General features: G+C 48.6%; 1 long non-coding RNA gene across 1 annotated transcript in view; it reads left to right on the top strand.

The window, feature by feature from the left end:
- The window catches only part of LOC140408023 (uncharacterized), a 72,701-nt gene extending 60,422 nt beyond the window's left edge, over positions 1–12,279 (top strand). The window contains exons 3-6 of the long non-coding RNA XR_011940007.1: positions 3,040–3,191; positions 4,104–4,336; positions 4,463–4,573; positions 11,661–12,279. This is a non-coding gene — a long non-coding RNA (uncharacterized lncRNA). The remainder of the gene's footprint in view (positions 1–3,039; positions 3,192–4,103; positions 4,337–4,462; positions 4,574–11,660) is intronic.
- The last annotated feature ends 518 nt before the right edge of the window (positions 12,280–12,797 follow it).

Genomic DNA, 12,797 nt, shown 5'->3' with positions numbered 1-12,797 from the left:
TTTATTTCAATTATCTTATTCATTTCTATTATCTCTTAATTAAATGTTGTGTTTTGATGTTTCAGTAAGACATTTGTAAAGTTTAATGGAAAATATTTATTAACAAAAATAATTTAGAAATACCAAACTTTGAAACCAATTAACGTTTAACTTTATCAGCAGAACAATGATATAAAACTACCTCAACTTTTATAAATTTCTTGCAATAAAATATATTTTCATCTAAACACAAAGGTCAAGAAAATATATTTTCCACATAAATACAATGGTTCTGTCTATTTGTAAAGGGGAGGGAGGGATGGGGAGAGGTAAGAGGGGGGAGGGAGGGTTTTGACAGATCAGTTGTTAATTTTACAGATTCAGTGTGCGAAAGCAGCAGCTACCTGGCGATCTCGAATGGCCCTTGCATCAACTGGAGGCTGGGCTTGCCTCCATTGGGCTCCAGATTGCCTTTCTCCAGATCATCCGTTTCTGGTAGCACAACATCTTCCAGATGAATGCTCAGTCCATGCTGAGTGGCAAAGCTGTGTAACACACATCACACCACAACAACCCCCCAGGAGAAGGTCGCCCATAACCGCACGGGCCCTGGACGTGATTGGCAGCCCTGACGAAAGGGAGGTCGCCGGGGTGGAGATCGGCTGCTGACAAGGAAGTGAGACCCTGCTTAGTTACAGTTCCCTGTGACACGTGTGTCAACCCCCCTAACACCACTCACACCACCTTCACCCCCACACCACCCTCACCCCCACCCTCACCCTTCACCCTGCAACCACCTCCACCGCCCCCCCTCCCCCCCCCCTCCGCCCATCCCGCTGGCCCACGATCTAATCATGCGTCTTATCTTGCATCTTGCAGGACCTGCTGGTGATGTGATGGTCCATCTGGTGTCCCCTGCCCCCAACCAGTGGCATAACCAGAATTCTCCTCCTCCAGTATGTTGTCCTTCTGCTACGCAATGTTGTGGAGGATGCAGCAGGCCGCCATGATGTGGGTGACCCACTCAGCATCATACTGGAGGGCCCCTACAGAGCTGTCCGGGCACCTGAACTGCATCTTCAGGATACTGAAGCACCGTTTAATCATGCCCCTGCTCACTGTATGTGCGTCGTTGTAGTGAGTCTCTGCGTTGGTCTGTGGCCTCTGGATCGGTTTCATCAGCCACGACTTCAGTGGATAACCCCTGTCACCCAGGAGCCAATGCCCCAGGTGGGGTGGGGTGTCTCGAAGATGCTGAGAATCATCGTGTGTGCCAGGATGAAGGCGCCGTGTACACTGCCCGGGTACTGGGCATGATGCTGAGTTGATGGTCACATATCAGCTGCAGGCAGCACGGTAGCATTGTGGATAGCACAATTGCTTCACAGCTCCAGGGTCCCAGGTTCGATTCCGGCTTGGGTCACTGTCTGTGCGGAGTCTGCACATCCTCCCCGTGTGTGCGTGGGTTTCCTCCGGGTTCTCCAGTTTCCTCCCACAGTCCAAAGATGTGCAGGTTAGGTGGATTGGCCATGATAAATTGCCCTTAGTGTCCAAAATTGCCCTGAGTGTTGGATGGGGTTACTGGGTTATGGGGATAGGGTGAAGGTGTTGAGTTTGGGTAGGGTGCTCTTTCCAAGGGCCGGTGCAGACTCGATGGGCCGGATGGCCTCCTTCTGCACTGTAAATTCTATGATATTCATTGAGTGGAACCTCTTTCAGTTTGTGTAGAGCGACCTGTCAACTGCAGGTGCCCAAAGGGCAGATATGTCACTCCGTCCCTCTGCTCAGCCGGAATCTTCAACTGCATGCCCGGTCTGGCAGGTCCTCGAGTGACAGGCGGGTCATTTGCACCTCCTCGGCCTGTTGGGCGGCTGTCTCTCCATCCTCAGTGGCTGTACTCTGAGGCGCGGTCTTCTGCTGCAGCTTCCTCCTTCTTAAGCAGATGCAGCTCGTACAGCCGCAGGGCACCCTCAGGGCTGGTGACTAAGAGGAAGGTGATCATTGTTGTTTGAATTCCAATATTCATTGTCTGCAGGGATTGAAATGCCAACATGTTAGTATGTGCATGCCCTGTACCCAACGAGGTCCAACAGAACAAAGAACAAAGAACAAACAAATGTACAGCACAGGAACAGGCCCTTCGGCCCTCCAAGCCCGTGCCGACCATACTGCCCGACTAAACTACAATCTTCTACACTTCCTGGGTCCGTATCCTTCTATTCCCATCCTATTCATATATTTGTCAAGATGCCCCTTAAATGTCCCTATCGTCCCTGCTTCCACTACCTCCTCCGGTAGTGAGTTCCAGGCACCCACTACCCTCTGCGTAAAAAACTTGCCTCGTACATCTACTCTAAACCTTGCCCCTCTCACCTTAAACCTATGCCCCCTAGTAATTGACCCCTCTACCCTGGGGAAAAGCCTCTGACTATCCACTCTGTCTATGCCCCTCATAATTTTGTATACCTCTATCAGGTCGCCCCTCAACCTCCTTCGTTCCAGTGAGAACAAACCGAGTTTATTCAATCGCTCCTCATAGCTTATGCCCTCCATACCAGGCAACATTCTGGTAAATCTCTTCTGCACCCTCTCTAAAGCCTCCACATCCTTCTGGTAGTGTGGCGACCAGAATTGAACACTATACTCCAAGTGTGGCCTAACTAAGGTTCTATACAGCTGCAACATGACTTGCCAATTCTTATACTCAATGCCCCGGCCAATGAAGGCAAGCATGCCGTATGCCTTCTTGACTACCTTCTCCACCTGTGTTGCCCCTTTCAATGACCTGTGGACCTGTACTCCTAGATCTCTTTGACTTTCAATACTCTTGAGGGGTCTACCATTCACTGTATATTCCCTACCTGCATTAGACCTTCCAAAATGCATTACCTCACATTTGTCCAGGTTAAACTCCATCTGCCATCTCTCCGCCCAAGTCTCCAGACAATCTAAATCCTGCTGTATCCTCAGACAGTCCTCATCGCTATCCGCGATGGTGTCTCCGGTTGTGGCACTTTAGTTAAACATTTTTCCTCAAACATCTTTTTTCTTTTGTCTCAGATTCCATTGTCCTCAAACACCTCTTGGAACTACTTCTCCAAAAGATAAAAGGCTGGATTCACGCTTTCTGCGGCTAAGTGCAACTTAGCGTGGGAACTGTGGCGTTTTGCAACGCCAAAATCACCGCCGAACTCTCACTGATCCCGGGACAGGTGAGGGGCTAGCAGCGGCACCGGGTAAAACTCCCAGCTCCCGAGCCAAAAATGGCCGGTCCGTGACCGCGCATGTGCACGCCGACGACCTGCAGCAGTGGCCGTACAACATGGCGCCAGCTGTGCGCGGATCCGACCTGCCAAATACAGCTCCACAGGATGCCCCTGGCAACCCTCCGACCAGTCCCCCCAGCCCTCGTCTAAGCTCCCCCGGCCAGTGGCACAGCTCCTGGCCAACTGTGGCGGCGCTGGACACAGTCGGCAGCCACCGCGCCACGTTCCCAACCGTTCAGACCACAAGTCAACCGTGCGGGCTGGAACCCGGCCCATCGGGGGCGGAGCATCGGGGGAGGGCCTTTCGATGACGCGCCAATGCCGGTCCAACAGCTTGCGACATGATGATGCCATTTCGGAGAGGGTGGAGACTCAAAAACCGGCGTCAAACCGGCGCTGCCCCCGATTTGGGCGTCGGAAGGGCTTCTCCACCAGATTGCTGATTGCGATATTGCCGTTGGTCATCCCGCCTGAAATCTTTTCTTATTCCCATACTTTTTGTTCATTAGAATTTAATCTACCTTACTATGAAACCGTTGTAAATTTCCTTGTCACTTTGGAACTTCTCTTTGAAATTCAACAGCTGAGAAGTTAAGTCCCAATTTACGTTAATGCAAATTTTAGATCCAACCTATTTGTTTATAACTCAAACACACCATAATCCCGCATTATAAATACATAAACAACACCTTTATTCTTTTATCTCTCAGTTCTCACAGACAAGCTGTCTCAAATAACCTCCCCTCGTTTAATTCATTATGGACATGGACACACATAGCTTTCTTTACAGAATATTATCTTAATCCCAAAAGCCTTTTGCTACTAAGTAACGTGAAGTTTTTTGGTTTTTTTTTGCAGGGGCAATTTAGCGTGTTCAATCCACCTATCCTGCACATCTTTGGGTTGTGGGGGTGAAACCCACGCAAACACGGGGAGAATGTGCAAACTCCACATGAACAGTGACTCAGAGCCAGGATCGAACCTGGGACCTCGGCGCCCTGAGGCAGCAGGGCTAACCCACTGCGCCACCGTGCTGCAGTAACGTGAAGTTGATGTAAATTCAGCCATGGTGTTGGTCAATGCTGGAATAGGTTCAATATATTCTGTTCCTATTCCTATGTCTTATGGCTTTACAAGTTACTTTTAAAAAGTCTAAAGGGAATTTGACAAAGCATTGCTTTAAACAATAGAACTTATTGGCCTTTTCTTTGACAAAGGTGGAACTTTTATCCTCTAACAAACTAATCTTGATTGGAGAAACGGAATGAATGGCCACGTTGAAGGATGCCTAAACAGGAAAGAGGAATAAAAGAAAAGTACTCAAAAAGGTGAATTTAGGTGAAACTAAACTTGAGCTGTGCAAGAATGTAGGTTTTGAGGAGTGAGGAGAAGAAAGAGGTAAGGAATTCCACAAGTTTGGAAAAGAAGAGGAAGGTTGGCGCTGCCAAACCTGGGGAGCTACTACTGGGCAGCAAATGTGGCGATGATCTGCAAGTGGGTTATGGAGGGAGAGGGGGTGGCATGAAAGAGGATGGAGATGGCGTCCTGTAAAGGAACGAGCCTGGGGGCGTTGGTGACGGCACCGCTGCCGCTCTCGCCGACAAAGTATACCACGAGCCCGGTAGTGGCGGCACCGCTAAGGATCTGGGGCCAGTGGAGACGGCACCGGGGTGCAATGGGAGCATCGGTGTGGTCCCCGATCAGGGGTAACCACCGGTTTGTCCCAGGGAAGATAGACGGGGGGTTCCAAGGCTGGCATCGGGCGGGGATTGGAAGAATGGGGGACCTGTTCATCGACGGGACGTTTGCGAGCCTAGGGGCACTGGAGGAGAAGTTCGAGTTACCCCCGGGAAATGCCTTTAGATATATGCAGGTGAGGGCTTTTGTGAGGTGACAGGTGAGGGAATTCCCATTGCTCCCGGCACAAGAAGTTCAAGATAGGGTGATCTCGGGTGTATGGGTCGGGGAGGGCAAGGTGTCGGAAATACACCAGGAGTTGAAAGAAGAAGGGGAAGCGCTGGTAGAAGAGTTGAAGGGTAAATGGGAGGGGGAGCTGGGGGAGGAGATCGAGGAAGGTCTGTGGGCTGATGCCCCAGGTAGGGTTGATTCCTCCTCCTCGTGTGCCAGGCTCAGCCTGATACAATTTAAGGTGGTCCACAGAGCGCACTTGACGGGGGCGAGGTTGAGTAGGTTCTTTGGGGTAGAGGACAGATGTGGAAGGTGCACAGGGAGCCCGGCGAACCATGTCCATATGTTTTGGTCATGCCCTGCACTGGAGGGGTTCTGGAGAAGAGTGGCGGGAGCAATATATAGTTCGAGTACAATAGATGGGTCGTTTTTTGTACAGTGTGTGCAGGAGGGTTTCCTGAAACAATATGTTGACAGGCCAACAAGAGGCAAGGCCACGTTGGATTTGGTTTTGGGTAATGAACCAGGCCAGGTGTTGGATTTGGAGGTAGGAGAGCACTTTGGGGACAGTGACCACAATTCGGTGACGTTTACGTTAATGATGGAAAGGGATAAGTATACACCGCAGGGCAAGAGTTATAGCTGGGGGAAGGGCAATTATGATGCCATTAGACGTGACTTGGGGGGGATAAGGTGGAGAAGTAGGCTGCAAGTGTTGGGCACACTGGATAAGTGGGGCTTGTTCAAGGATCAGCTACTGCGTGTTCTTGATAAGTATGTACCGGTCAGACAGGGAGGAAGGCGTCGAGCGAGGGAACCGTGGTTTACCAAGGAAGTGGAATCTCTTGTTAAGAGGAAGAAGGAGGCCTATGTGAAGATGAAGTGTGAAGTTTCGGTTGGGGCGATGGATAGTTACAAGGTAGCGAGGAAGGATCTAAAGAGAGAGCTAAGACGAGCAAGGAGGGGACATGAGAAGTATTTGGCAGGAAGGATCAAGGAAAACCCAAAAGCTTTCTATAGGTATGTCAGGAATAAGCGAATGACTAGGGAAAGAGTAGGACCAGTCAAGGACAGGGATGGGAAATTGTGTGTGGAGTCTGAAGAGATAGGCGAGATACTAAATGAATATTTTTCGTCAGTATTCACTCAGGAAAAAGATAATGTGGAGGAGAATGCTGAGCCCCAGGCTAATAGAATAGATGGCATTGAGGTACGTAGGGAAGAGGTGTTGGCAATTCTGGACAGGCTGAAAATAGATAAGTCCCCGGGACCTGATGGGATTTATCCTAGGATTCTATGGGAGGCCAGGGAAGAGATTGCTGGACCTTTGGCTTTGATTTTTATGTCATCATTGGCTACAGGAATAGTGCCAGAGGACTGGAGGACAGCAAATGTGGTCCCTTTGTTCAAAAAGGGGAGCAGAGACAACCCCGGCAACTATAGGCCGGTGAGCCTCACGTCTGTAGTGGGTAAAGTCTTGGAGGGGATTATAAGAGACAAGATTTATAATCATCTAGATAGGAATAATATGATCAGGGATAGTCAGCATGGCTTTGTGAAGGGTAGGTCATGCCTCACAAACCTTATTGAGTTCTTTGAGAAGGTGACTGAACAGGTAGACGAGGGTAGAGCAGTTGATGTGGTGTATATGGATTTCAGCAAAGCGTTTGATAAGGTTCCCCACGGTAGGCTATTGCAAAAAATACGGAGGCTGGGGATTGAGGGTGATTTAGAGATGTGGATCAGAAATTGGCTAGCTGAAAGAAGACAGAGGGTGGTGGTTGATGGGAAATGTTCAGAATGGAGTACAGTCACAAGTGGAGTACCACAAGGATCTGTTCTGGGGCCGTTGCTGTTTGTCATTTTTATCAATGACCTAGAGGAAGGTGCAGAAGGGTGGGTGAGTAAATTTGCAGACGATACTAAAGTCGGTGGTGTTGTCGATAGTGTGGAAGGATGTAGCAGATTACAGAGGGATATAGATGAGCTGCAGAGCTGGGCCGAGAGGTGGCAAATGGAGTTTAATGTAGAGAAGTGTGAGGTGATTCACTTTGGAAGGAATAACAGGAATGCGGAATATTTGGCTAATGGTAAAGTTCTTGAAAGTGTGGATGAGCAGAGGGATCTCGGTGTCCATGTACATAGATCCCTGAAAGTTGCCACCCAGGTTGATAGGGTTGTGAAGAAGGCCTATGGAGTGTTGGCCTTTATTGGTAGAGGGATTGAGTTCCGGAGTCGGGAGGTCATGTTGCAGCTGTACAGAACTCTGGTACGGCCGCATTTGGAGTATTGCGTACAGTTCTGGTCACCGCATTATAGGAAGGACGTGGAGGCTTTGGAGCGGGTGCAGAGGAGATTTACCAGGATGTTGCCTGGTATGGAGGGAAAATCTTATGAGGAAAGGCTGATGGACTTGAGGTTGTTTTGGTTGGAGAGAAGAAGGTTAAGAGGAGACTTAATAGAGGCATACAAAATGATCAGGGGGTTGGATAGGGTGGACAGTGAGAGCCTTCTCCCGCGGATGGATATGGCTGGCACGAGGGGACATAACTATAAACTGAGGGGTAATAGATATAGGACAGAGGTCAGAGGTAGGTTCTTTACGCAAAGAGTAGTGAGGCCGTGGAATGCCCTACCTGCTACAGTGGTGAACTCGCCAACATTGAGGGCATTTAAAAGTTTATTGGATAAACATATGGATGATAATGGCATAGTGTAGGTTGGATGGCTTTTGTTTCGGTGCAACATCGTGGGCCGAAGGGCCTGTACTGCGCTGTATTGTTCTATGTTCTATAATATCTCAGGTGGTGAAAGTCCGGGTCAAGCCAAGCTGGGGGCTAGCAATATTTGGAGTAGTGGACGAACAGGGAGTGCAGGAGGTGAAAGAGGCCGGCATTCTGGCCTTTGCGTCCCTAGTAGCCCGGCGAAGGATCTTGCTAATGTGGAAGGAGGCGAAGCCCCCCCAGCCTGGTGGCCTGGATAAATGATATGGCTGGGTTCATAAAGTTGGAGAGGATTAAGTTCGCCTTGAGAGGGAATGCGCAGGGGTTCTACAGGCGGTGGCAACCGTTCCTAGACTATCTCGCGGAGCGTTAGAGGAAGGTCGGTCAGCAGCAGCAGCAACCTTGGTGGGGGGGGGACGTCCTGGGAGGGGGGGGGGGAAGGGGGGACTGCCTGGGAGGGTGGATGAGCAAGAGATAACATGAAGGGTTGGGGAAACTGGCACGTACGGGTGAGGGCCAGTGTACAAAGCTGTGTAAATATATCATTTTGCCATGTATATATCTTGCTCTGTGCGATTTCTCGTTTTTTTTTGTTACGAGGTGGGGGGGTTATTGTTTGTAAGGGAGAAAAATTGTGTTAAAAAACTTTCATCAATATATATATATTTTTAAAGTTTGGAAAAGAATGGATCAGAGTAGTAAAAAGTGCATTGATTTCAAGACAGTGCTGATTCAGGAAGGCGTATTATATAGGAAAGCCCGTTCAGAAATCAAAAAAGGAACATTCAAAACAAATTCAGCAAAGAAGGACCAAGGGATTGAGTAAGAAGGGGAAAATACAGTACGGAAGTAAGCTTGCAGGGAACATGAAGACTGACACTAAGAGTTTCGATACATATGTGAAGAGAAAGAGCTTGGTAAAGTCAAATGTAGGCTCCCTACACACAGAAACAGGGGAATGCATAATAAGAGAAAAAGAAATGGCTGAACAATTGAATACATACTTTGGTTCTGTCTTCACAAATAAGGACACAAATCAGATACCAGAAATGTTGGAGAGTGAAAGGTTTAGTGAGAGGGAAGAACTGAAGGAGATCAATATTAGTAGAGAGACGGTGCTGGGAAAATTGATGGGATTGAATCCCCAGGGCCTGATAATCAGCATCCCAGAGTGCTTAAGGAGGTGGCTCTGGAAATAGTGGATGCATTGGTGGTCATCTTCCAGGATTCTATAGACTCTGGAACAGTCCCTGCAGATTGGAGGGTAGCTAATGTCAATCCAATATTCAAAAAGGGAGGTAGTGGGAAAACAGGGAACTTTAGACCAGTAAACCTAACATCAGCAGTGGGGAAAATGCTTGAATCCATTATCAAGGACTTTATAGCGGAACATTTCGAAAGCAGTGGCAGGATCAGTCAGAGTCAGCATGGATTTTTGAAGGAGAAATCATGCTTGACAAATCTGTTGGAATTCTTTGAAGATGTAACCAGTAAAGTTGACAAGGGGGAGCCAGTCGATGTGATATATTTGGACTTTTAAAAGGCTTTTGACAAAGTCCCGCATAAGAGATTATTGTGAAAGATTAAAGTACATGGGATTGGGGAAGTATAGTGAGGTGGATAGAAAACTGGTTGTCAGAGAGGAAACAAAGAGTATGAATTAATGGGTCCTTTTCAAATTGGCAGGCAGAAACTAGTGGGGTACCACAGGGATCGATGCTGGGACCCCCGCTATTCACAATATATATTAATGATTTGGATGAGGGAACAAAATATAACATCTCAAGGTTTGCAGATGATACCAAGTTAGGTGGGAGGGTGAATTGTGACGAGGATGCAGAGATCCTACAGCATGATCTGGACAGGTTGGGTGAGTGGGCAAATCAATGGCAGATGCAGTATAATTTGGATAAGTGTGAGGTTATTCACTTTGAAAGCAAAAACAGAAAGGCAGATTAATACCTGAATGTTGTAAATTGGGAGAGGGGAGTGTGCAGCGGGACCTGGGTTTCCTTGTGCACCAGTTGCTGAAGGTAAGCATACAGGTGCATCAGGTGGTAAGAAGGCTAATGGAATGTTGACCTTCATTGCGAGAGGTTTCGAGTATAGGAGAAGGGATGTGTTGCTGCAATTATACAGGGCCTTGGTGAGGCCATGCCTGGAATATTGTGTGCAGTTTTGGACTCCTTTTCTGAGGGAGGATGTTCTTGCTCTCAAGGGAGTGCAGTTAAGGTTTACCAGACTGATGGCAGGTCTGTCATATGAGGAGATATTGACTAGGTTAGGATTGTTCTCACTGGAGTTCAGAAGAATGAGGGGGGATCTCATAGAGACTTATAAAATTCTAAGGGTAAATGCAGGGAAAATGTTCCCAATGTTGGGTGTGTCCAGAACCAGGGGTGGGATTCTTCCCTACCCGGCGGGGCGGGGGATTCCGGCGTAATGGAGTGGCGGGAACCACTCCGGCGTAGGGCCGCCCCAAAGGTGCGGAAGTCTCCGCATCTTTAGGGGCCAAGCCCTCACCTTGAGGGGCTAGGCCCGCGCCAGAGTGGTTTCCGCTCCGCCGGCTGGCGGGAAAGGCCTTTGGCGCCATGCCAGCCGGTGCCGAAAGGTCTTCGCCGGGCGACGCATGCGCGGGAGCATCAGCGGCTGCTGACGTCATCCCTGCGCAGGGGAGGGGGTCTCTTCCGCCTCTGCCATAGTGAAGACCATGGTGAAGGCAGAAGAAAAAGAGTGCCATCACGGCACAGGCCCGCCTGCGGATCGGTGGGCCCCGATCGCGGGCCAGGCCACCGTGGAGGCACCCCCCGGGGTCAGATCGCCCCGCGCCCCCCCCCCCCCCCAAGGACCCCGGAGCCTTCCCGCACCGCCTTGTCCCGCCGTTCAAAAGGTGGTTTAATCCACGCCGGCGGGAGAGGATTGACAGCGGCAGGACTTCGGCCCATCGCGGGCCGGAGAATCGCCGGGGGTGGGCCCGCCGACCGGCGCGGCGCGATTCCCGCCCCCGCCGACCGGCGCACCGTGATTCCCGCCCCCGCCAAATCTCTGGTGGTGGAGAATTCGTGATACGGCGGCGGCGGGATTCACGCCAGCCCCCGGCGATTCTCCGACCCGGTGGGGGGTCGTGGAATCGCGCCCCTGGGGTCACAGTCTGAGGATTCAGGGTAAACCATTTCGGACAGAGATGTGGAGGCATTTCTTCACCCAAAGAGTGGTGAGCCTGTGAAATTCTTTAGCACAGAAAGTAGTTGATGCTAAAACATTGAGTATATTCAAGAGGCAGCTAGATATAGCACTTGAGGTGAATGGGATCAAAGGCTATGGGGAGAAAGCAGGATTAGGCTATTGAGTTGGATGATCAGCCATGAATGTGATAAATGGCAGAGCAGGCTCGATGTTCCAAAAGGCCTCCTCCTGCTCCTCTTCTATGTATCTGTATAAAAACCACAATAGCATTGAAACAGTGAATAAGAAAAAAATATGATGGAGAGGGAGATATTAAGTCAAGTGCAGTTATCATTGGTATATATGAAATGTATCCATAGCTTTCTCAATCCTATGCAGTTTCCAGCCACAGAATATTTTTGAAAGAAATACAAATAGCTTGCAAATTTTAAAGTTAATAACAGATTGAAAGTCGTGATTTTTAAGCATGTAATCTGATTTTTGGGTTCACACAAAGCAGCTATTAACTTGTCACAAGCAAGTTAATGGCATTCTCTGAAACCTTTGATTGAATTACAGCTTTCTAATCATTATCGGGATTTCTGTTTTCTAAATGTAGACAGGAGTATGATGGAATATTCCCCACTTGCCTGGATGAGTGCAGCTCCAACACACTCAAGAAGCTCAACACCATTCTTGGGACAATGCACCCCAGGTAAAGCATTCACTCCCTCCACCACCAACGCACAGTAGCAGCAGTGTGTGCCAATTGCAAGATGTACTGCAGGAACACACCAAGGCTCTTTATACAACACCTTACAAACGCACGACTACTACCATCTAGACGGACAAGGGCAGCTGACACCTGGGAACACCACCACCCTGAAGTTCTCCACCAAGTCACATGCCATCCTGCCTTGGAACTATATCGCTGTCCCATCACTGTCGTGAAATCAAAATCCTGAAACTCCACCCTAACAGCACTGTGGGTGTAGCTATACCACGTGGACTGCAGCGGTTTAAAAAGACAGCTCACCACCACCTTAGAGATGGACAATAAATGCTAGCCTATCCAGGAATTCCCACATCACGAGTGAATTTTAAACAAGTACATTGCATCATTTATTAATCACTGCAAAATCAAAACACTGCAATGTTCCACCAGGTCTAATCGTACCCGAACTAGCGCCGAATGTGGCGACTAGGGGCTTTTCACTGTAACTTCATTGCAGTATTAATGTAAGCATACTTGTGACAATAAAGGATTATTATTATTAATTTGGTCATAGCCATTTCAGGCATGCTGTGTCACATACTCTCCCAGTAAAATTGTTTCTTTCACTTTTTCTGCACTGTTACTGTAAGCACTAGCCGACCAAGACACTTGATTGATGCAGCAAGCCCAGACGAGACCATGATGTAATCCACAGTTAAGGAGAAGCCATCATCATCATGAGTCATGCAAGTTGCAACAAAGGTACCAGAGACTGCATTCAAAAAGTACTAACCCCTGGTCGGGTGGCTAAGAGTTCAGCAAATAGTTTTATCTCATCTGTGAAGCTGCATGGCATTTTGGTAGACTCGCTGAGCCAGAAAGAGATGTAGCAATTGTTTAAAGGATTAACTTGAATCAGATTTTTGTTTTCATACTGAGATTTAGAGATTTATATTCTAATCCTGCAGTTGAATAAAGAGAAACAAAGCTAACACCTTGTCTAAATTAGCACTTGTCAATCTCCATGAAAAATGAAGACAA

Source organism: Scyliorhinus torazame, chromosome 1 (genome assembly GCF_047496885.1).
Source record: "Scyliorhinus torazame isolate Kashiwa2021f chromosome 1, sScyTor2.1, whole genome shotgun sequence".
Classification (NCBI taxonomy): Eukaryota; Metazoa; Chordata; class Chondrichthyes; order Carcharhiniformes; family Scyliorhinidae; genus Scyliorhinus; species Scyliorhinus torazame.
Note: the sequence above shows the minus strand (reverse complement) of the source record. Positions and strands in the feature narration are given on the sequence as shown.